The following is a 21,779-nucleotide window of genomic DNA, read 5'->3' on the forward strand; positions in this document are numbered from 1 at the left end:
GTTTTTGGTTTTGGGTGTGTTTGTTTTTTTAGTCTTGGGGGAGGAGTGATGTCTCCAGCTAATTACTACGTCTTTTTAGATCTTTTCTTGGTCAATTTTCCTTTCCCTTAGCATCTGTCCCACAAAATGAGGCACTTAAGAGATTGAAGAGTTAAATATCAGAGTTCCTTCTTCCCTGAATAATATAGTGTAGCAATGTTAGGTATGACAGCAGTAGTACATTAGGCAATAAGGCTACAGAGTTTGGGATGGTTGGAAACCTAGTCTTTGAGCAGTAAGAAATCAGATCTTGACTAGTTTTAGTGACTAAAGCTGTATCTCCATCTCACTAAACAGAAAAATGAACTAAAGTACAGAGTTCAAGACTGTAATATATTTTATATTATTCAAAACCATGATGACAAAAGTTTAAGCTCTTTGCTTATCATGTATATGTGTGTATATATCTATATTGTGTATATTCTTATATATACAATTATGTGTATACATGTATATGTGTGTGTATTTTGAAGATTTGTTTTGCTTCTAACTGACTTAGAAAATGGAAAATTGTAGTATTGGTTTCTACAACAAACTAGGGTGAGAGGGGTTGGGCATTTTGTCTCCTTCCTAAGACACTGGATATATACTAGTAGCTTTTTAAAATAATAGTTTCTTCAGTATGCTGGATGTTATGTAATTAATTGAATCTCAGCGCCCCTCATCCCCATAGTTCTGAACATGTGGTCTCTGGCTCCTAGAGAGTCTCTCTGATTCCTTGAGGCTCTACTGCAAAGTTGAAGCTATTTTCATAGATGTTACTCCCTTTTTCATAGTCAACACTATGAAACATTTGCATTGAGCAATGGTGGGAAAACTGCTGCAATCTTAGCAGAAAGGCAGTGGCACCAAATCGAAATTACGATGTCAGTACTGTAGATATACTGCCACGTACTTGTAAGAAAAATAAATCAATATCTCTTCAATAGTGCTCTTGATGAAGCAGTTAAATTATTAATTTTATTGTATCTCCACTCTTGTGTACATATGTTTATAATGTTTTGTGTGACAAAATGGGTACACATAAAGCATTTCTGCTACATTCTCAAGTATCATGATTGTCTTGAGGAAACATTACTTGTGCTTTGAGTTGCACGTTAATGGAACACCACTGTTATTTGAAAGAATGACTGAAAAACAATATGATTAGTTAGATTTCAGTTTTTGGCAGATAATTTCTCATAAATAAATGACTGTCGATTCAAGAACAGCATTTTTGTCACTGATAAAATTTGAGCTTTCAAGTGAAAATGAGAATTTTGGAGAATTTCCATTTGCTACCATGAACCTAAAAGCTTCTTAATACTTAAACTTTTCTGATATCATCAGCACTGATAATAATGGGTATTAAACACTTCTTTAGATATTGCAGTTATCTTTTTTAGTACTATCTTCTTCAAGGACAGGTTACTTAAATGCCCCAGAATGTCACTTAGAGTGACAGAAACTTGCTGCCAGGTAGTTCTTCTAATCCTATCATTTAGAACATGGTGTTGCCTGTACAGACAAGACATGATTTTTTTATCTTGTATAATAAAATGTGTGTGTGTGTGTGTGTGTGTGTGTGTGTGTATCAATTTAGATATGTGCATATCTCACTGGACAAGGATTTTCCAAATCATAAATGTATCATGTTAGAAAATCATTTATGGTTAAAAGATCCATTCAAATTGCAACATAGACCAATTAATTTTAATGAAACCGAGTAGAATAAGTTCATTGGCATGGCTTAAGGTTCCACATTGCAACTGAACTTTAAGAAATGACTACTTGTTGAGTTTGGGTATAGAATCAAAGAACATGCTCAACTATCTAAAACTGTTATGAAAATACACCTCCCTTTTCCAGCTATATGTCTGTAGTTAGACACACCTGCATGAGGCTAGATTTTATTCAGTATCTTTCATTCAAAAGAACATATCACAGGAGATTGTGTGCAGAGTAAGATTTGCAACTCTTTTACTAAGCCAGACAAATTTGCTCTTCCTGGCAGGTACTAGGCGATATTACATTCCTCCTTCTCTGCCTGTACTAAGATATGATTGACCTAACTAATGGATGTGTCAGCATTACTATTATAAGATATAAACCATCATGTTTATTAGGCAACACCCTTTAATCCTTGACCATTTGCACCCCCCCCCCTTTTTTTTGTAAAACAGCACCCTGCTGATTTTTCAAAAACATATTTCAGTCATTTGTCAATATAACAGTAATAATTACTGCCAGGTCAATTACATATATTCCTCTAGTATTGTCTAAGTTTATGAAACTGAAGTACTTTCAAAAGAACATAACTATAGAAGATCAAGGCTGGAAAGATCTGTTGGGGTCATTTAGACTAACTTACCTCATGGTGCCCCCTGCAAGTGGTCACCTTGACTATTCTTGATTACCTCCAGGAATAGGGAAATTCCCCCCCATTCCATTTTTTGGGTATAAATGGGATCTTACAATCTATGCTGTTTTGTGATTGTTTTTCTCTCAGTATGATATCTGTGAGATTCATTGATGCTATTGTGGTTATCAGTAATTCTTTTGTTTTTATTGCTGAATAGTGTTCGATTGTATAAATGTAGCACAGTGTGTTTATCCATTCTTCTCTTACACACTGGAGTCCGTTTCTAGTTTTGGCTACATTTTTCTACAAGTTTTTTGTTGACATATGTGCTCATTTCTCTCAGATAAATCCCTAGCAGTTGAAATTGCTGGACCAAAGGCTAGATGTTTGTTTAATTTTGTAAGAAACTGTCAAACCATTTTCCAAAGTGGCTGTACAATTCTACCTGTGTGCCAGCAGTGTGTGGTGCCAGTTTCTCCACCTCCACATCAGTGCTTGACATGGTCAGTCTTGCTAATTTTAGCCACTCACTTGTAGTTTTACTTTGCATCTTCTTGATGATGCCTTTTCATGTGTATATTGGTCATTTGTATAACATTCTTTGTGAAGTGTTCCTCCCAGTATTTTGCCTCCATGGTAAACTTGGGTTGTTTGTCTTTTAATTATTGAGTGATTGTAGGGAGCTCATTGTATATTCTGGATACAAACCTTTTGTTTTATATATATATATATATATATATATATATATATATATATATATATATATATATGGTGAGTATTTTCTTTTAGCTTGTGGTTGCTTATTCAATTTCTTAATTGTGTTTTTTGATGAGCAGATGTTTTTAATTTTGATGAACACTAATTTATAAATTTGTCTTTTATGGTTGTTGCTTTTTGTGTCCTTTCTAAGAAATCTTTTCTTAACCACTCAAGTTACAAAGATATTCTCCTATGTTTTTTTAAAGAGCTTTATAATTTTAGCTTTTTCATTTAAATCTATGATACATTTCAAAATAACTACATGTATGATGTGAGGTAGGAGTTAAGGCTCATTGTTTTTCCATATGGATACCAAATTTTGCCATTATTTGTTAATTTTTTTTTTCCTTTCCCCCATTGGATTGCTTTGGTAACTTTGTTGAAAAATCTTTATAAAATTGTGTTTACTTTAGGACTCTCTTCTGTTTCATCAATTTACTTGTACATCCCTATGCCAACACTACACCATTTTATTAGTATAGCTTTTGGTGGGTTTAAGAATTATGGGATGTAAATCCTCTGGTTTCATCCTTCATTTTCAACTTGTTTTGGCTATTTGTATTTTTATATAGATATTAAAATCAAATTTATATAAAATAAAAATCAAACTTATGTAAATTAATATGAAAAGACTTCTGCAGTTATGATTGGGATATGGTTAAATTTATAAATTAACTTTGGGGCAGTTGCACATTAAAATATTGATATTTTAATTGATTTTCATATTTTTTATCATATTCTATTGATATGTCACACCTTGTTTGTGTCTTCTTTAATTTCTCTTAGCAACATTTTATAGTTTTCAGGATACAGATTTTGTACATCTATGGTGAAGTTAAATTCTAAATATTTTATGCTATTGTAAATAGAACTGTTTGGTAACTAATTTTCCAGTTGTTTGCATATATATATATATATATATATATATATATATATATATATCAATTACATCTCTACATAATATATATATATATCTTTTACTTCTACATAATATACGTAGTGTGTATCTATAGTGTATATCTTTTATTCTGAGACTTGCTAAATTCACTTGGTAGTTCCAGAACTTTTTTCCCAGTTGACTGTTTAGGATTATCTATATAAATATTCATGCCATCTGTAAATAGTGATAGTCTTACTTCTTCCTTTCCTGTTTTCATTCCCCACCAACCCCACTCCAACCATTTCATCTTATTATAGGCTAAGGTCTCTCTAGTGTGGAAGTTTTAAGAGTAGACATTTTTTCCTTGTTCTACATCTTTAGCGGAAAACATTTAGTGTTTTACCAGTAATATGATGTCAGCTGTAACTTTCCCATAGATACTTTTTATCACATTGAACCATTATATTTTAGACCTAGATTATTTTGATTTGAAATTTTATTTCTTACTTTCCTAAAATTGGCCCTAAATATCTCTTGGATATTTCAAAAATCAAGTTTGTGCTCAAACAATAATTTTTGGCATTGATCATTTTAAAAGAATAGTGTATTTAAGATTGTAACAAACCTTGTTTCTGGAGAACGGTCATGAAAAACTAAAGGAGAGGAATAGGAGAAAACTCATCTTTCATTATATATCTCTTTATTTATTTTGAGAATGTTGTATTGATTCATTATTTATTCAACTTACATATTCATATATTATCTATTCACATTTCCACTTAAATGTTAACTGTATGCTAGCTATAATTTAAAAAAATAGGTGTGTGGGTGGCTGGGTGGTTCAGTCGGTTAAGTGCCTGACCACAGCTCAGGGCATGATCTCACAGCTCATGAGTTCAAGTCCCACTTTGGGTTTTGTGCTAATAGCTCAGAGCCTGGAGCCTACTTCTGATAATGTCTGTCGGTCTGCCTGTCTCTCTCTGCCCCTGTCCCACTTGTGCTCTGTCCCTCTCTCTCGGTCTCTCAAAGATGAACTTTAAAAAAATTAAAAAAAAATAGGCGTCAACAAATGAGAAAACAGTTTGGCCTTATCTTGTAAGATTTAATATGTATTTATCTTATGACCCAGGTATTTGACTTACACACGTTTGAATATTTATAGTGAAGTGTCATAACAGCAAAACCAAATGAAAAGAAAAATCCCCCCACACCTCCCAATAACGTTTAGGGAAAGAATAAGTAAAATACATGATACAGTCACATAATAGGATATTATACAGCAGGAAATATTAATGTGGTCTACAACTACACACAGTAGCACAGGAAAACGTTAAAAACATAATCTTGAGTGTAAAACAAGTCTCTAAAGATGTGGACAGGGTGAGTCCTGTTTATAAAGTCCAAAGCTAAGTAAAAGTGAAGTGTCTGTTGTGCAGGCAAACATACATGTATGATAGAGTATGCAGATGAGTAAGATGCAATCCCAGACCAGGGTGATTTCTGAGAAGAGGATACTCTGGGGCAGGGGAGGAGGATGAGCATCCCAACAGATGTACCTATTTGCTAATATTTGATTTCTTGGCTTGAAGAAAGAGTCCATAGATTTCATTATGTAATAAATAAATAAGTGTGCAATAAAAATGTAGAAGGGCCATGCATAAATGAATGATGGTGGTGCATTATGAACTATTATGCTTAACCTAAATTCTATGTGCCTCAGGTCCAAAAACAAATAAGCAAGGAAACAAGGTTGCTGTAATTGGGATAAGTTATTGTTTGTCTGAAATGGAGGCTCAGAGAGGAACTCTCATTTTAACGTTTAAAAAATTTTTTTTTTAACATTTATCTATTTTTGAGAGCTAGAGACAGAGTGCAAGCAGGGGAGGGGTAATGGGAAATGGGGACACAGAATCCAAAGCAGGCTTCAGGCTCTGAGCTGTCAGCACAGAGCCCGACGCAGGGCTCGACCCTACGAACCGTGAGATCATGACCTGAGCCGAAGTCAGATGCTTCAATGACTGAGCCACCCAGGCGCCCTTCGTTTTGACATTTTAATTTAAAAAAGAAAATCTATTATACTGTGTTGCAATAACAAAGGTTAAATATTTTTAAAAGCGAAAGAAGGAACATAAAAACTTACCCCTCTCCCTTAGCAACTGGCTCAAAAATACTTTAAAAAATAGAGTGGTTCTCAAGATGCATGTGTATATTTGTAAGGGTATGTACACCCATATATGCACAGAAATCAATTGGCTATTTTTTTCCTCTCCCTTTTATATAAAAAATGTTGATGTAAGGCTGATGAAATCTGCATACAACACAAAGCTGGATGAGTTGGCTCTTATGCTGGGTGACAAGCCAACAGCCTGCAGAATCCTGAGCTTCGTGCTGATGACAGGTAAAGTGATCAGGGTCAGGCATAGAAAATGTTGTGAACTGTTGAATTACAGCTTCATGGGACTCCCACGTTGGACTATAATTAAAAGTTAAAATTAATTATGTTGGTTCATAAAGTCTATATTTTTTATTTCTAAACCTTACTTTGTACTGCAACTGGTAACTGTTAAATATTTAAAATATTTAAAACAAACATTTTTGTAGCACCAGTGGTGGGTTGTATTAAAATAGAGATCTTTTTAAAAACAATAGTTTCCTTGTCTTAAAAATATTCAGCTTGCATGAGTAACTACAACTTGCATGAATAGATGTAGTTTACATCTAGTTACATACTAGTGACATCTAGTATTTTGGACCATATCTGTGCTTTCTGAACGAAGAGAAAACAACTCGGAAGAAAAGTAAAGGGCAGAGTGTCTCAGTAGTACTTTACATGCAATGGCTAAACCATTGGAAAGAGAAAAGAGGACAACTAGAGCACTGATAGAAATCACAGTTCAAATTCGCCTTCCATGCAGTGGTGGGGTAATCAGTTTGCTAGAATAATGGCCCAGCTGAGAAGGAGCCATAGCATCTCATGACCGTTTCCTGCTGGGTTTGTCATGTTGCAGGGCATATAATCTATGCCTGAGCTTGTACAAAACTTTGAACTCTGTTTTCCTGAATGGATCAAAGCACTGAAATCCTGACAGATAAAAATAATGTGGTTCTAAGTTCATCTTATGTATTAGCAACCGTTAAAAGAAAGCTTTAGAACCCAGGTATGCTTCTTCCCCTGAGCGATTTGAGGCTCTCTTTGGAAATTGTGAATGTGACTTAAATATCACAACATACACAGAAAATTCATCTAATTATATCCAAGAGACATAGAGAAAAATTTATACTAACTTCATGGAGACCTATGGAATAATATAATGGGTCTCCTTTACTGAAAAATTTGAACTTAACAGCTAATCCCATCAACAATTTATTAATTGATTTTCTAAGTAATAGTCACCATATTAGTTGAGCTTTTGGATCTCTAGTTCAGATTTTTAATTATAAGCTTACTGTTCCTCCAGAGGAAAAAATGGAATCAAACCAGGTAAATTCATGTTTAATGGCTTACCTGAGTTCAGAGGGTAGTGATTTACAGAAAGCATTTGTACTTCTTCTTTAAAAAAAAAGTCATTTTTCAGTTACTCTCTAAATTAATAACAACAAGAAATAGCACAAGTAAAATAGCACCAGTGGAAATACATCATTTCTGAAATCTTGCATATCAAAACCAAAAAAAAGTGTTCTTATAGTGAAAAGAACATCAAATACCATGAGATGTGATAATATATATTTTCCCTTTCCAAATGGTAGAATTTTCATTGATTCAAACTCTTATAGCACTATGAATTTGAGGTAGCAAAACATTTATGGTGGCATTTAAGATTCATATTAACAATATCTACAAAGATTGTTCTCCATATGCTTTATGCTCCTTTTATATATTGCATGCCTAATTATATGGTGATTTATAATGGTACAATTCTTTAAAGTGATTTTTCAGCCCTATTTTTCAGCCATGCTAGCCTCTAATTTGTAGAGTCCCTCTCTCTCCTGTATCAATGGCTCCTGCACAAAACACCATTTCTCATTAAAGGTTCCCATTCCCTTTGGCAGTGAGGATAAAATCTCTAATCAAGCTTGAGGAAAGAGCCACAGTTCAAAGATGTCATTGGGTCCCCAGGCTGGTGCTTGTGTGGCTTGCTAAAGGTTCTCAGCCTTAACATTTGGTCTGTGAAGAGAACTGTCAGGGTCGAATACTCCAATCAGCAGTCAAATAAAGCACATTAAATGAGCAAAAAAGGAGAGTGAGAGTTTTATAAAAGGGGACATAAACCTTCAATACTTGTTTCAGAGTATTACCATTTTAGCAACTGCTCCCTGTGAACTTTCTGATGAGCACATCAGGATGTGCTGACCTCAGAATCCCATTGCTTTTCGAAGCACCCGGTTTTTACACCTAGTGACCTCCTCTTTTCACAATGTTTTGTTCTTCCTCAATTTTCCCATCTTCTTTTTCCTCCTTCTACAATCTTTTCCTGTAAGTAATACAGAGTTTATGCATGGGTACGTGGGGTAAAGTGATCTTAATTGACATATTCCTACTGGATTAATGCTTTCAGAGACTATCATTCTGAAAATTCATATCATTTTTGAGACTGTAAAAAGACAAACTCTTTCCTGAGACCTCAGGAGAACAATGTAAAACAGGCTTTCATTTTGATTTGGGACAACATTCAACAAAGATGTATATTGCAGATGTCAAATCCAATATTTTGCTCCTGATAAGTATGCAGGACTCCCAGGAGCCTGTCTTGTAGGAGGAAAGAATAACAGGCTTAAGTCCCATGATGCAAATGTGAGAAAAGAATTTTGCCCATAATTTTAGCTTAACATTTGGGGAAGGAAGTTTCAATTTAATCTTAGAAAGTAGATTCTGTCTGCTCTCTTTTTACAAAACAGCAGTACCATTATGAATTACATTTGACTTTGTAATGTCCACCGTGAAGCTTCCCGTTCTTAATATGCCCAAATAAAAACACAAGAAGTAGTTTGTGTATTAGCACATTTAAATTTTACACTCCTGAATGACAGTTGATGCCCTTTTACAGATAAAGTGTGCCTACAGCTCATGGGTGTATAATTCATTCTAATGTTCACTATCAGCACATACTCTGCCATAGTGCTCTTGACTGCATGAGTTGGCCAGATTACATGTTTCTCGAAAGGTAAAATATTAAGGCTACCTTTGTCCACATTTTTCTTTAAAAAAAAAAAAGAAAAGACTATTAAAATGCTTCGGTAAATGGCCCAGAATTATTCATCCCAGAACGACATCAGGAAGCATTTGACCCTTGCTGTCATGATTTCTGATTCAGAATCTTCAATGAAGGTCTTCCTTTGTAAATCAGCAGTCCATCTCTTACCCATAGTATTTGGATGAGTCAAATGGCTTGTTTACGACATGTTTAATGTTTTGTGAATCCTGCCTCCTGATTCACTTGAAGTACTTTATAATTATATTCCTTGAAAACAGATGCTTTTAATATTCAGCTTGAGTGTTTTATAAGCTATACAAATATTTTGTTTGTGGTATTTTCTGGTGCTCACAGCCAAAATATGCTAGTCAACTTTTCAGAAGATCATTTTATTATGCGGGAACCTGGGGCGATGCAGCTTCTGAAGTTTCTCCCCCCACTTGGGATCTGTCAACCTCATAACATGTCCTACTGCAAAGGACCCGTTCCTAGCATTTTAATCCTTTGAATAAATTATAAAAATATTTTGTCACATCCTGACCAGCAGTTTCATCAAGTGATAATGTGGCTCTTGTCCTTGTGGCTCTTGTCCTGGCTCCCCCTTCCTTCTGTTACTGGGCTGAAGAGATTTTCTCAAGCCATCTAAGGAAGAAGGCCCAATTAAAACCACTCCTTCTTGCACCACTAAAACCCCACACAATGATTTGAAAAAATACCCCTAATTTGAAGCTGTTAATACAACTGTAATTTTATTTCTTGAACATTGCCTGTTGTAGGGTACTGCCAATCTGTGAAAACAAACCAGTAATAGCACCATTTGAGAACCACCCAGGGTCAATTGTCCCCTTTTCTTTTTGCTAAATAACCTATTAAAAGACCCCTAGCAGCTGTAACAATAACTAAAGAGCTAGCAGTGCCAATTATGCCTGGGTAGTAGTAGTGGTAGCACAGCACCAGTCCCAGCAATACTCCAAACCAATAGTCTAGCAATTTTCCATGCCCAGGGTACTCAACCTGAGAAAGAGGTTGGCTGTGTTGGGAGGAAGAAGCGTGAGGTTTTTATATCTGTGATGTTTCAGGACGTGAAACTTTCAAGACCGTTTTTATATAATGCCATAAGCCTTCTAGTTCTGCACTGAAATTGAACTAAAAAGTGAGCTGTGCAAAGTTTCAAGACATATTGGCATGGTAGGCATCCCTTTAGATACCATTTGTGAAGTCTCAGGATTTATAGGTATTGCTGATTTGAAAACAAGAATGTTGCTAGTTTTGAAACAATGAAACAACTGTTTTTCCCCTCCTTCCTGGATCAGTGTCTCTACCTGCTGATACTGTCGTTTATACTGCTTAGGTATTGTGTTTCATTCTCCTAAGTGTATATTCTGTAGTGTTTTTCTCTAGTCCCTCATGTGAATATCAGATCTGTGTTATAAATCTCTCAAGGAAAGAAGCAATCAATGCCATTTGTTTCCTGGATGCCTTTTAGTACTTTATATATTACCAGGCATATAGTAGATACTAAATTAATTAATTAATTCCCTATTTATAAGGTTTTACATATTAATGGCCCTTCACATAATTTTACAATTTAGCTATTCTTGATACACATTTTAATATTACCATCTGTCTTTTTAGTACATTATCACAGAAAAATTTATCATGTGGAATGGTGGTGCTATGCATTATGCTGTCTAATCAAGTATTCTGACTAATAAATATTTATTCTGAATATTATTCATAGATTAATAATTTTCAAGAGATTTTTCTGCTATGACATGTATTTTAATGCTAAGCCTAAATTAAACAAAGTTAAACCTTAATGACTTAAGAGATTCCTCTTGGGTCTAGGTTAACCGGACTAGTAAAAACAAAAGATATCTGCTGGTGAGAGCTTCTGGTTTGAAGAATGACAGATGAGTAAGCTTCAAATTATGTGAGTTGATTAAAAAAGCTATTAAGTCATGTAAAAGAGAAAACATCCAAAGGAATATGGTCATATTTGTGTTAATAGATGAATTTATTCTGAAAAAGATTCTTAAGGTTGAGAATATCAAGTTGATAGTCATCTTTAAAAAAAAAATTTTTAATATTTATTTTTGAGAGAGAGAGAGAGAGAGAGAGGGAGACAGAGTGCGAGCAGCGGAGGGGCAGAGAGAGAGGGAGACACGGAGTCTGAAGCAGGGTCCAGGGTCTAGGCTGTCAGCTCAGAGTCCCACGCGGGGCTTGAACCCACAAACTGTGAGATCATGACCTGAGCCAAAGTTGGACGCTTAACTGAGTCACCCGGGCAACCCCGTTGATACGTCATCTTTAATAATGTTCTAGAGTAAACAAGTAGCCAAAATGTAGGAGTTTCCCTATTCTATTGTGTACCATAAATCTTCTTTATATATATTTTTAGTCTCTTTTCATATCTCCTCTCTTTTGCCCACCGCATCATTCACCCATAATCTCTGTGTTATGCTTGAGAAGGCAAGATGTGGGAAATGTTATCTAGTAACTTAGTTTTCAGGGACAGACTGTAGTCTCTTTCTTCTCAAGCCTGGAAGAAGCCTCCCTCTATATGTAGACAGTCCCCTTGAGCCTGATGGCCTGTAAAACAGTTTACCCTCTGGGAAAGAAGGTTGGATCCCTTACACATTGTGTCTCCCATCCACATTTGAACTGTCTTGAGTCTCCTGACTGACAAGGAAGAATCAAACTGACTTGAGAAGTTGTCCAACAGGGCTACAAATTATCTTCAATATGTCTTCCTGACCATCCACCTTACTCCTATGGGAACCCTTTATGAATTAAATTATCTCAGGAAGTACTGTCTCTGAAAGTGGAAATAAGGGGAGGGGTATTACAATGCAGACACACATATATATTATCTATAACATTGGCAGGCGAAGCCAAGGTTTTCCTTCTTTAATGCATGGAGGGGGGATGGGTGTGTAATCTCATTCTGTCAAAAATGCTGAAGATTTCGTATATCACTGAGTTTCAAAATAAATTACGTGCATAGTAGTGCTACATTAAACCAACATCCAGCCCTGTTTCTTCACCCAGTTGCGATGCTTTTTTATCTCTTGAAATAAGAAACACATTTAACTTGGTTTCTATGATCATCCTGGAAATAATACTCTCTTGTTTTGGCATAAAGTAGAAACATGCATTTTTAATCAAGAAGTATGCTTTTCATTGAGAGAGGGGAGAGGCAGCACTTCGTGCTGACTTTAAAGCGGTTTTGTTGAGTTGTGGAGGGCAGACATGGCCCGCTTCATCCACAGCTCAGCCTACTCACTGCTGACATCAGGCTGGCGGGCTGGCTTCAGACGAACATTATGGAGTGAGGTTTCACTCATTTCTGTCAAGCCTCTTCTCCCACCTCAGGATGAAAAAGAGAAATGGCATTTCTTTTAAGCTTGGATGCCATGTTCCGACTTACTCCACAGGCTTTATTTTTGACTTTTACCTCCTGCACTGCTAATGGGAAACTGCCAATAGTGTTGACTCTCTCTCCTACCCCATCAGATTTTCTTTTTTAGCTAAATATGTACAGAAAGTTTTATTGAAACGTGCCAAGTCTCAGCTCGGTATTCCCCGATACTACACAAAGTGAGTTGCAATAAATATAGCATTGAAAATCTGAAATTACTGAATGCACCCATTTCTGTAGTTAAATACCATGAAAGACATAAGGGAATTTACAGTATGCTTTAAAGGAGGGAAAAACACCTCCTCCCAGTCTAATAAAATTTGGTAGCTCGGGGTCACTTCCTAATAGGTGCTATTTCCTCTATTTTAATAAAGGTATTTTAACACCTGAATTCTATGCCAGATCCCATTGTCATTTTTTCCACTGACTGGCTCAACTAAATGCTGGTGGGGGCCAGACACTCTTCAAACACTGCTGCTGAATGCCAAACACAACTAACATGCATATGGAAGCAGCCAGAGAAAGCAGCACCCCCCCCCCTAATTATAGCCAAAGGCTTGCAGTCCAGAGAGCTCACAGGAACTTCTGGGGTGGACGGGGGTCAGGAAGCTCCTCGACCACGGATCCCTGAATTGGCAGCTATCCTTTCCCACCCCATCAACACACAGTCATTTTTTGCCTGCCAAATCCTTGTCCAACCCCAATTCAAATCTATTTATACTCGCCTTTCCTATTTCTGGGCTCAGATGTTAGCCCATACGGTGTGTTGACCGGCACTAAATGTTACTGTGAGAGACCAGCGTTTGCCAGCTTCCTTAGTTGCTGACAGCAGGGAGACAAAAGTTCTGAATATCCGGAAAGACCTTAATCTTCCTAGCATAATCCTGGCCTCGACATGATGGTGGTCGTGAGGTTCAACTTAAAAGCACTAAGTCTCCTGAAATGGAAGAATTCAGCGGGTTAAGAGTTGGTGCCCGCTGGACTTCTTTGGCAACATTGATGTGTCCCCACAGTGGTTCTCAGAGTTCAGTGTGTGCGTGAATCACCTGGGAAATGTGTCAGGGATGCAGGTTTGGGGCCCATCCACAGAGATTCTCCTTTAGTTGAGGAGGGTCAGGCCCAGGATTCTGTTTTCAGTAAACACTGCAGGTGATTGTGATGCAGGTGTTCTGAGGTCCCCACTTTAAGAAGCAATCCTAGGTCTACACTGCTCTCCCCCAGCCATGTTTCAAAAGTAAGGGGATTAGCAACCTGTTTTAAACACTTCAGTGTTGGAGTGCTGCTTTAATTCAGATTTATTTAAAGCTTTGGAACATTGAACTTTGTTGTAGAAGCTTTATTTAAAATTCTGAGGTAGAATAACCTTCTTTTCTAAGTTCAATTTTAACAAGGAATGCTATTTGAAGGCTGTGGTCCTCGGTTTGTGAGGTCTGAGCATAAAAAGAAAATAAAGCCCTACAAGTTGGACCTTCTTATGTAAAACTAGACCTCATTCTTTTTAAGAGGTGTGACCTCGGATCATTAAAATTTTTCTGAAGAGAAGAAATCTGGGATAGATAGCTTTCCTGATAAAATGTGCAGTAGAAATTGTAAGCAGCTTATATAGTGCTCTATCCTTTATGCTGTTTTAAGGGAGTACTTAAATGAAAAGGAATGTTTTAAAGTTAACTCAGCTGAATTCTATGTAGAACAGAGTAAGCAATCCCCAGGGTGCCTAGCTTTTGATGTGTTCTCTTGCTTCAGTATTTATGGATAACTTAAGAAAACATTGCCACCTTCCCTTTCTGGGAGAGGAGGGCAGGTGGGCACTCCTGTGCTGTGCAACTGTAGGACAAAAGACACACATAACACATTTAAATAAAAGTAAAATAAGCAAGTTTTATTCATACAATGGTGTTAAGGAAAGTGAGTTCTTTGTTCCAGTTGTCAGTTTGTGGGTTTGGGTTCTCGGTGTAGAAAAACACAAAAGTAAACTCTTTAAAAAAGGAGGTAAATGTTGGTTGGATGGAGGGGAAGATATGTGAGGATGTGAGTAAGGCCAACAGAAAAGAGATACTAGAGAAAGGCCTGGGTTTGGGTTAACAGTTAAACCTAATGGTTGCTTTAGGAAGTTTTTGTGGTGATGGAAGATGGAGCAGCATTAAGTGAAACTGTTTCTTTCACAGAAAATAAGCATCTGTTAGTGAAGCCATGAACTCACATGATGTGGATTTTCTTTTCTGGATATATGAAAAATGCTGGATAGCTCTTAAGTAAAATCTGACGTTACAGGGAGAAGGCTTTTTGAGATAAACAGTACTCAAGTGTCTATACCAGTCCATAGCTTTTTGTGCAGTACAGTCCCCTCGTCTTACGCTTCACATGCTCATTGAATGTTTAAAACAACGGAAGGTATCTGGGCGTCTGGGTGGCTCAGTCGGTTAAGCCTCCACTTTGGCCCAGGTCATGGTCTCATGGTCTGTGGGTTCGAGCCCCGCGTTGGGCTCTGTGCTGACAGCTCGGAGTCTGGAGCCTGCTTTGGATTCTGTGTCTCCCTCTCTGTCCCTCCCCCGCTCACACTCCTTCTGTCTGTCACTCTCTCAAAAGTAAATAAACGTTAAAAAAAAAAAAAAGGAAGGTACCAGTTTATCAATACATGTATTACCTACCTTTTGTGATGGAACTCGGTCAGAGACCAAGGTGCATCTGGGTAAAGAAAGCTGTCACATGAAACTAGAGCACATTTACTAGCAGTAAAAATACTGTATCTTAGTATAGTAACATTGACTAGAGTCGTAAAACTGAAGACTTCTAAATATGTTTGTTAACAGAAATGTCACCTACTCCCCACCCCAGGGTATGGAAAGAAATGAAAATAAACGACCTTCAGACTTCTTAGTAGTCTCTGAGGAATATTTTTGGATGATACACCATTAAATGTGATAAAGCTTTCTTACATTTGATTATAATCCAAAATCAAACACATTTTCTTCGTTTAACTGCTAATAGGGTTTATCCAACAACTTATCGGTGTCAAGAAGCTTTCAACCTGTGAAGATAGTTTATGGAGCCAGTGGTACCTGGTCATTGCTGTGATTGTTGTGGCACCTGATGCATGGTCATAGTAATGATCCTGTTCTGCAAGTTACTCTAACAGGGATCCACTGTGGGCTATCACAGATCTATCAAATATTTAAAGACACCCATTTTCTCCTCCATTTAGTGTGTATTATAAGATAGTTGGATACTCTACTAAAAGCATATCTCTCTGCCTTCATAAAGAGTTCTGGAAAGAAAGCAAAAGACATTTAAAGCATCAAAGAGGCTGATGAATAGGGATGCCAGGATATTCAAATACATTTAGAGACAGTATTGTCAAGCTTGTTTTCTGAGCCATGATACTAAAGATAGTAGGAGCCAGCAAAGAAAAGAACTCTGTAGAAATGCAAATCTCTTCAATGTTGAATCTATTAATCCACTGCACACTTTCTTCTGAATCATACTTACTCAGATGTACAGGCAACAAAAAGTATTTAGAATATTTGCATAATTTCAAACACCCAGTTCATAAATTATTTATTGGTTGTGGTCAAATGAATGTTAGCTATTTCATAATTATCTTTTGTGTAAAAGGTTGCATGGTTTACAAAAATATTTCAATGGCAATTGAATATCTGTAGCTTGCTTAAACAGTGCAGAAAATAAATGGTACTTAATTATGTAGCACTGATGTACATTTTTCTCATGTTCAAAAATTCTGAGAAAAATTACACTTAATTTGTAGATTTATTTTAAATGAACATCAGGTATTTACAGTTAAAAAAATCATGGCTAAAAAAAAAATCATGGCTATACTCTAGGATTAGGCCAAAGCACTGACAAATAACATGACAGTGTGTGATATAAATCAAGTAACCAGACAACTGTATGTCTTAGTACTTAAGAGTTACAGAGTCATAAAACCTTAGAACAAGAAGCAGCTTCAGGAATCACTAGTTCAACATTTCACTTTGACGGCTGAGAGAATCAGGGCACACAGAACTTCATTGCCTTACTGGAGATTAAAGAGACAGAATCCTAATCCAACCCATTTTCTTCAGCACCACATCAGCTGTATCATTTAAACAATCGTATTCCTTTTCATGTGTAGCTTCTTGGATGTTATTCCTCAGACACAGCTTCTTGGGTAGCAAAGGCTTGTAAACTAAAAAGGCAAGCTATCTGTTCTGTACACACCCATAAAATACATACTGGTGAAATAGGAACAGAGAAAACACAATAGAGACTCCCATTTGAAAAAGGGAGGAATTGAAGGCACATAATCGTTGTTGCCCGTAGCGATTCTGTAATCCTTCTGGGCACATGTCCTTAGTTCCCCTTGTTCTGGGTTCAGGGACTTTTCCTTGACTAGGTTCCAATTATGCTTCTTGGAAATGGTTCTCCATCTGTTGTTCATGGCTGCATACTCTTGGCTCTAAGCTTCACTGTCTCAGTGCTTGACTTTGCTCTCTGATTCATCCTTCTTTTTCCATAAAATGGCGTGTTTGCAGCTGTTTAAATTTTCAAGTCTGTTTTCAGCCTGCAGGGTTCGGGGCCCAGGGACATGTTTTAATTTGAACTGTTTCTCACGCTGATTCATCTCCTTTAAACAACGTATGGGTTTTCTATATATCAAACTATAATTTACTCCATTAGATGAAAACCACACTCATAAATCTCTTCCAGATCAGTCCCTCTCTACTTGAGGCTGCCTGCTGTGGAACGAACAATGCCCTGAAAATTCTTTTAAGTCATTTTACCCAGCTGACAGGGTAGATAAATCTTTTCAAGTCTTAACAGAGGGCATTACACCTTCATCTTTGATTTGATCTTGTATTTTGGTAGCACTCTAGATTTCACCTTTGCTTTGAGATCAGTTTTTTCACTTGAGATTTTTTTTTTCTGTCTGGAAAGGCTGAAAATAAGGAGTTTCATTTTTTGCACATCAAGTCCTGGGTTTGAAATATCCTCTCTAAACTCTGCTTGGAAATTGACCACTCTATCTTTAGATCATCTCTGTCTTTGCAGTACCTTATCCTAAGAGGGTAAAAGGAATTAACTGACATGTTCAACATGCTTTTACAAAGAGATATCCACAAGTTCCTCAAATACATTTTCTATCTTTAAAGTTATCACAGGCAACAATTTCATTTACCTTTCCACTAATAAAAGGTAGGTTCCCCTTGGGGTGCCTGGCTAGCCTAGTTGGTAGAGCATGTAACTCTTGATCTCGAGATTGTTAGTTTGAGCCCCATGTTGGATATAGAGATTATTTAAAAATCTTAAAAAAAAAGTCTCCCCTCTCTTCAACTTTCAACTGCAGTTTCTTCCTGCTTTCTCAGCTCTACTAACTGCCACTTTGCCACCTTTCAGGTCTCCTCTCATTTCTGGTCTCCATGGTCAATGCCATATATTCTAGGTTTGTTGTATACACTTCTACTCCTTCTTTATCATCTCCAAAACAAACTACCTGCACTGAGTAGCTTAAACAGCAATGCTTTATTATTTCTCATGATTTTATGGGTAGTTCTTTTGCTTCACATGGTGTTACTGAGTCACTTAATAAACATTTGCTTTAAGGTAAGAGCTCAGCTAGTGTCAGAAATATCTAAGATGGCTTCTCCGCCTCCAGGGTTTGTCATTTAGTACTTTAGCCTTTCTTTCTTTATAGGATACTGCCGGTATGATGCCTGCCTTTCACGGGGTAGAGTTCAAAAAGGATATGCCCAGTGTGCAAATGTTTACCAAGCTTCTGCTTGCATCAGAGCTGGCAATGTCCCATTGGTTAAAGCCAGTCACAGAGCCATTACATAGGAGTTTGGAACATCTGGAGGTGTGATTTATTAAAGGCTACCGATGTAACACTCTAAGATAGGCGTGGAGGAAGAAGTGAGTGAATTATTTGTCAATCAATAATCTCATTTACCATAATTTTCAAATTATCTTGGAATTTTTCTAATTTCTTCCTGCCATGTATATTTTGACCATTTTACTGCCTAATACCATTTTTCACTAGAGCTGATTTGGGCTACCTTATCAAAGACCAAATTTTTATGATAATAAACTACCAGTCTGTGCTCTGGAGCAAGAATTCTTAGCTAATCCTCTCTTCTCCTACAAAAAAAGAGTAAAGCATATCGTTGCTTAACTACTTTTTGATTGAGACTGAATTTAAAAATTCAAACAAACCTTGTAGAAAAGTTCTCATTTGAAAAATAACTTAAATCTTACTGTAGCGGGCATCTTTGGTGTCCCCTGTCCTATCCCTTCAGCCACCCGCACTTGCAGCCATAGTTGCACTGCATGGTTCCTTTGAGCCAGTCTTGTCTCTGAATGGTGGTGTCCCATCTCAAGCATAGCATGTGTATCTTTCAGCTTTCATCCTCTGGGCTTTCTCTCAGCTATGACCTGAAATGAGCTCTGCTGAGAAGTGTGGGTTATTTAAGTGTGGGATGTTTATTGCTCTCAGGGGGCAACCACTGAACAATGATAAATAAGAACTGGTAGCTCCTTCAGGTGGACAGTGTTGGAAGGCATTCTGTGTGCGTTTCAGAGGTCCCAGCAGAATTGAGCCCTGACGGACGCAAAACCAATATTAAACTCTTTTAACATTTGCATTTTTACTCCCCTGCCTCTCTCCTCACTCCCTCACTGTTGCTTCCAGGGCTGGCTTTCCAATTAAACTGCATGTTCTCACATCTGTCTGAGGCTCAGTTTTGAGTGGAACTGAGTCAGGATACTTACTTTCTACGAATACATAAAAGAACCAAAACTAGGTGATTTTTTTAGGTTTAACAATTTTAAAAACAGTTCTATTCTTACATGCTTTAATTTCTATCATCACTATCATCATCTTTATCATTGCTAGTAACATAATTAAATATGCAAACATATTTAAAGGTCATATGTAAAGAATTTTGTACAATTCTACAAATATAAGACTTGGGGATTTAGCAAAATTACCTTTTATTTGAGGTAAATCAAGAAATAAAGGAACAGCATTGGGAAATGCGATTTTGACTGGGAGGAATGAGGAAAAAAGGAAACATCAATTTTATAGAAACCATTTTCACAATTAATTGTTTTATCTCCTGATCATGCATATTCTCCTAGTATTTTGGGAAAAAATAAGGCTACTCTAAAAGGATATTTAGATACTAAGTATTTAAAGCTCACTAAGTATAATAAACTCATTTAAAAATTGAACTCCTTCTAGGAATTTTCTAAGATAAGACATATGTGATAGAATGTTATAGTGGCTAATTTTTTTATGTTGTGGCTAAATTTTTCATCTAATCCTCGCCCAGATAAATTCTCAGGTATACATCAAGATTGGAGCCTTTTTATAGTCTTTGCTTCTCCTGATGTGAGATTAAACAAACATAGCCCTGAAGTTGGAATCCTTTCTCTCTAGTGGACTATTATCAGTCTAGGAAACGTGACCGTCTTGAAATGCATGGTTGTAAACCAGCAAAGCTTCACTGTGGTCTGCCTTCAGTGTCATCTTAGTTTTAGAACATATGATTGAAGGGTATGGCAATATAAATGGTTACTTGTGGCTGATATACTTCAAAATCAACGTTAGTGTTATAATGGAAGAATGTATGAGGTCTCAAGAATATTTGGTTCATATATTTAACACTGCATTTCTTTTGAACACTCATAGTGCTTTCTAATGGCAAAGGGCTACTTGAACAAAGATAGGGTTTGTATTTCCTTTAAAGTAGGAGCCATATAAAAATTTAATCAAGTAAGTGAAAGGTAAAAATGTCATCACACTTCTAAAATTTGCTGTCAATATTTCACACCTGTATGGAAAGCAGATAGCTGTCTAAGCAGCAGCTTGATAACATTCCAAACTGCAACCCCTAATTAACTCACCTTTTGAATTATCAGCTAGACTCCATTGCAACCCATGCAGCCTATTGGCAGGGAGCCTGACAACAAAATGCATGTTTAAAATACCAAGTAGGGAGAGGAATGCTATATTATTTGGCACAAATACTATCATCCACCTGTGCAGAGGGAATATGCTTTTCCACTTTGCTTATTATAGATGATCTACTAGTTATATGCTCTTGGCATCATCCCAATAAATTATCTAGTAATCTCTTTGTCTAAGGAAGAGTAGTGAAGCTATATTGCAGTGGACTCAGTGTAGTGAGTTAATTAAATTAGATTAAAAATCCACAATATTTAAATCCTCTCAGTAGTCTGAAATTTGTATAGAAAAGTCTAGAGATCATGTAGTTTGTTTTATGAGGTTAAACCCAATTTGGATACATTTGGGACTTGGAACAGAGAGAGCTCATGCCATGTAAGAATTGAATAATGCAAGTATTTGAGAATTTAGTCTGTCTCTTTGTAAATGAATGAGGAGGCTTCTCTATAAATACAGAGAAAGTAGTGGTCATTAAAGTTTTATGAGGCTGATTATTTTAAACAGCTTAGAATGATAAAATCACTCACTTGAGGCTATGAACATCACGTAAGTCTTGTAGTAATAGTTTCTCCATCAAAAGTGACTAGAATTTTTTTTCTTTTTCTACCAGTGGTTATTCTTTTATTAATCAGTCCATTAAAGGAAATCTAAAAGCATCTGTTGTATTGAACAAGTGTTTACTGTATTAGAGATTTAATCATTATATACCAAATAGTCTACTAACAAAATGTTGTGTTAGTATAATGATCATGGTTAGAATGACACTAGAGAAAACTAGCAAGGTGTTATTTTGATAAATTCCTCTGAGAAGAGAAGGGGATGTGTAACTTCATACATTTTATAAAAAATGACTCAAAACTATATTTTCTTTCCATTCTCTCCCCTTTTGTTTTCTTATTTTTATAACAGCAACAATAATTATTATTAGTTATTGTCTAGTATCTTGGAGCAAAGAAAAAATCCCTTTTTGGTTAGGTGCTTAAAGACAAAAATTACTGAATTCAGAGGAGAGGTTCTGGGAGACCATTATAAAAATATGACCCTGTGATCTTTTGAGATGTGAGTTAGGAATCTCCCTTTAATGAAAACCTGAGAGGTGTTTTTTTTCTTCCCCCTAGTTCAGTCATAAGTTCACACAGATCAGTCAAATGATCAGTCAAATCTATAGATACGTGGTTTAAATCTAC

At 36.4% G+C, this 21,779-nt stretch overlaps 1 long non-coding RNA gene across 1 annotated transcript in view; it reads left to right on the top strand.

The window, feature by feature from the left end:
• Positions 1 to 21,779, top strand: part of LOC111561691 — a 233,008-nt gene that overhangs the window by 33,122 nt on the left and 178,107 nt on the right. The window contains exon 4 of the long non-coding RNA XR_002744360.2: positions 6,317 to 6,417. This is a non-coding gene — a long non-coding RNA (uncharacterized LOC111561691). The remainder of the gene's footprint in view (positions 1 to 6,316; positions 6,418 to 21,779) is intronic.

This window comes from Felis catus, chromosome A1 (assembly GCF_018350175.1).
Source record: "Felis catus isolate Fca126 chromosome A1, F.catus_Fca126_mat1.0, whole genome shotgun sequence".
Classification (NCBI taxonomy): Eukaryota; Metazoa; Chordata; class Mammalia; order Carnivora; family Felidae; genus Felis; species Felis catus.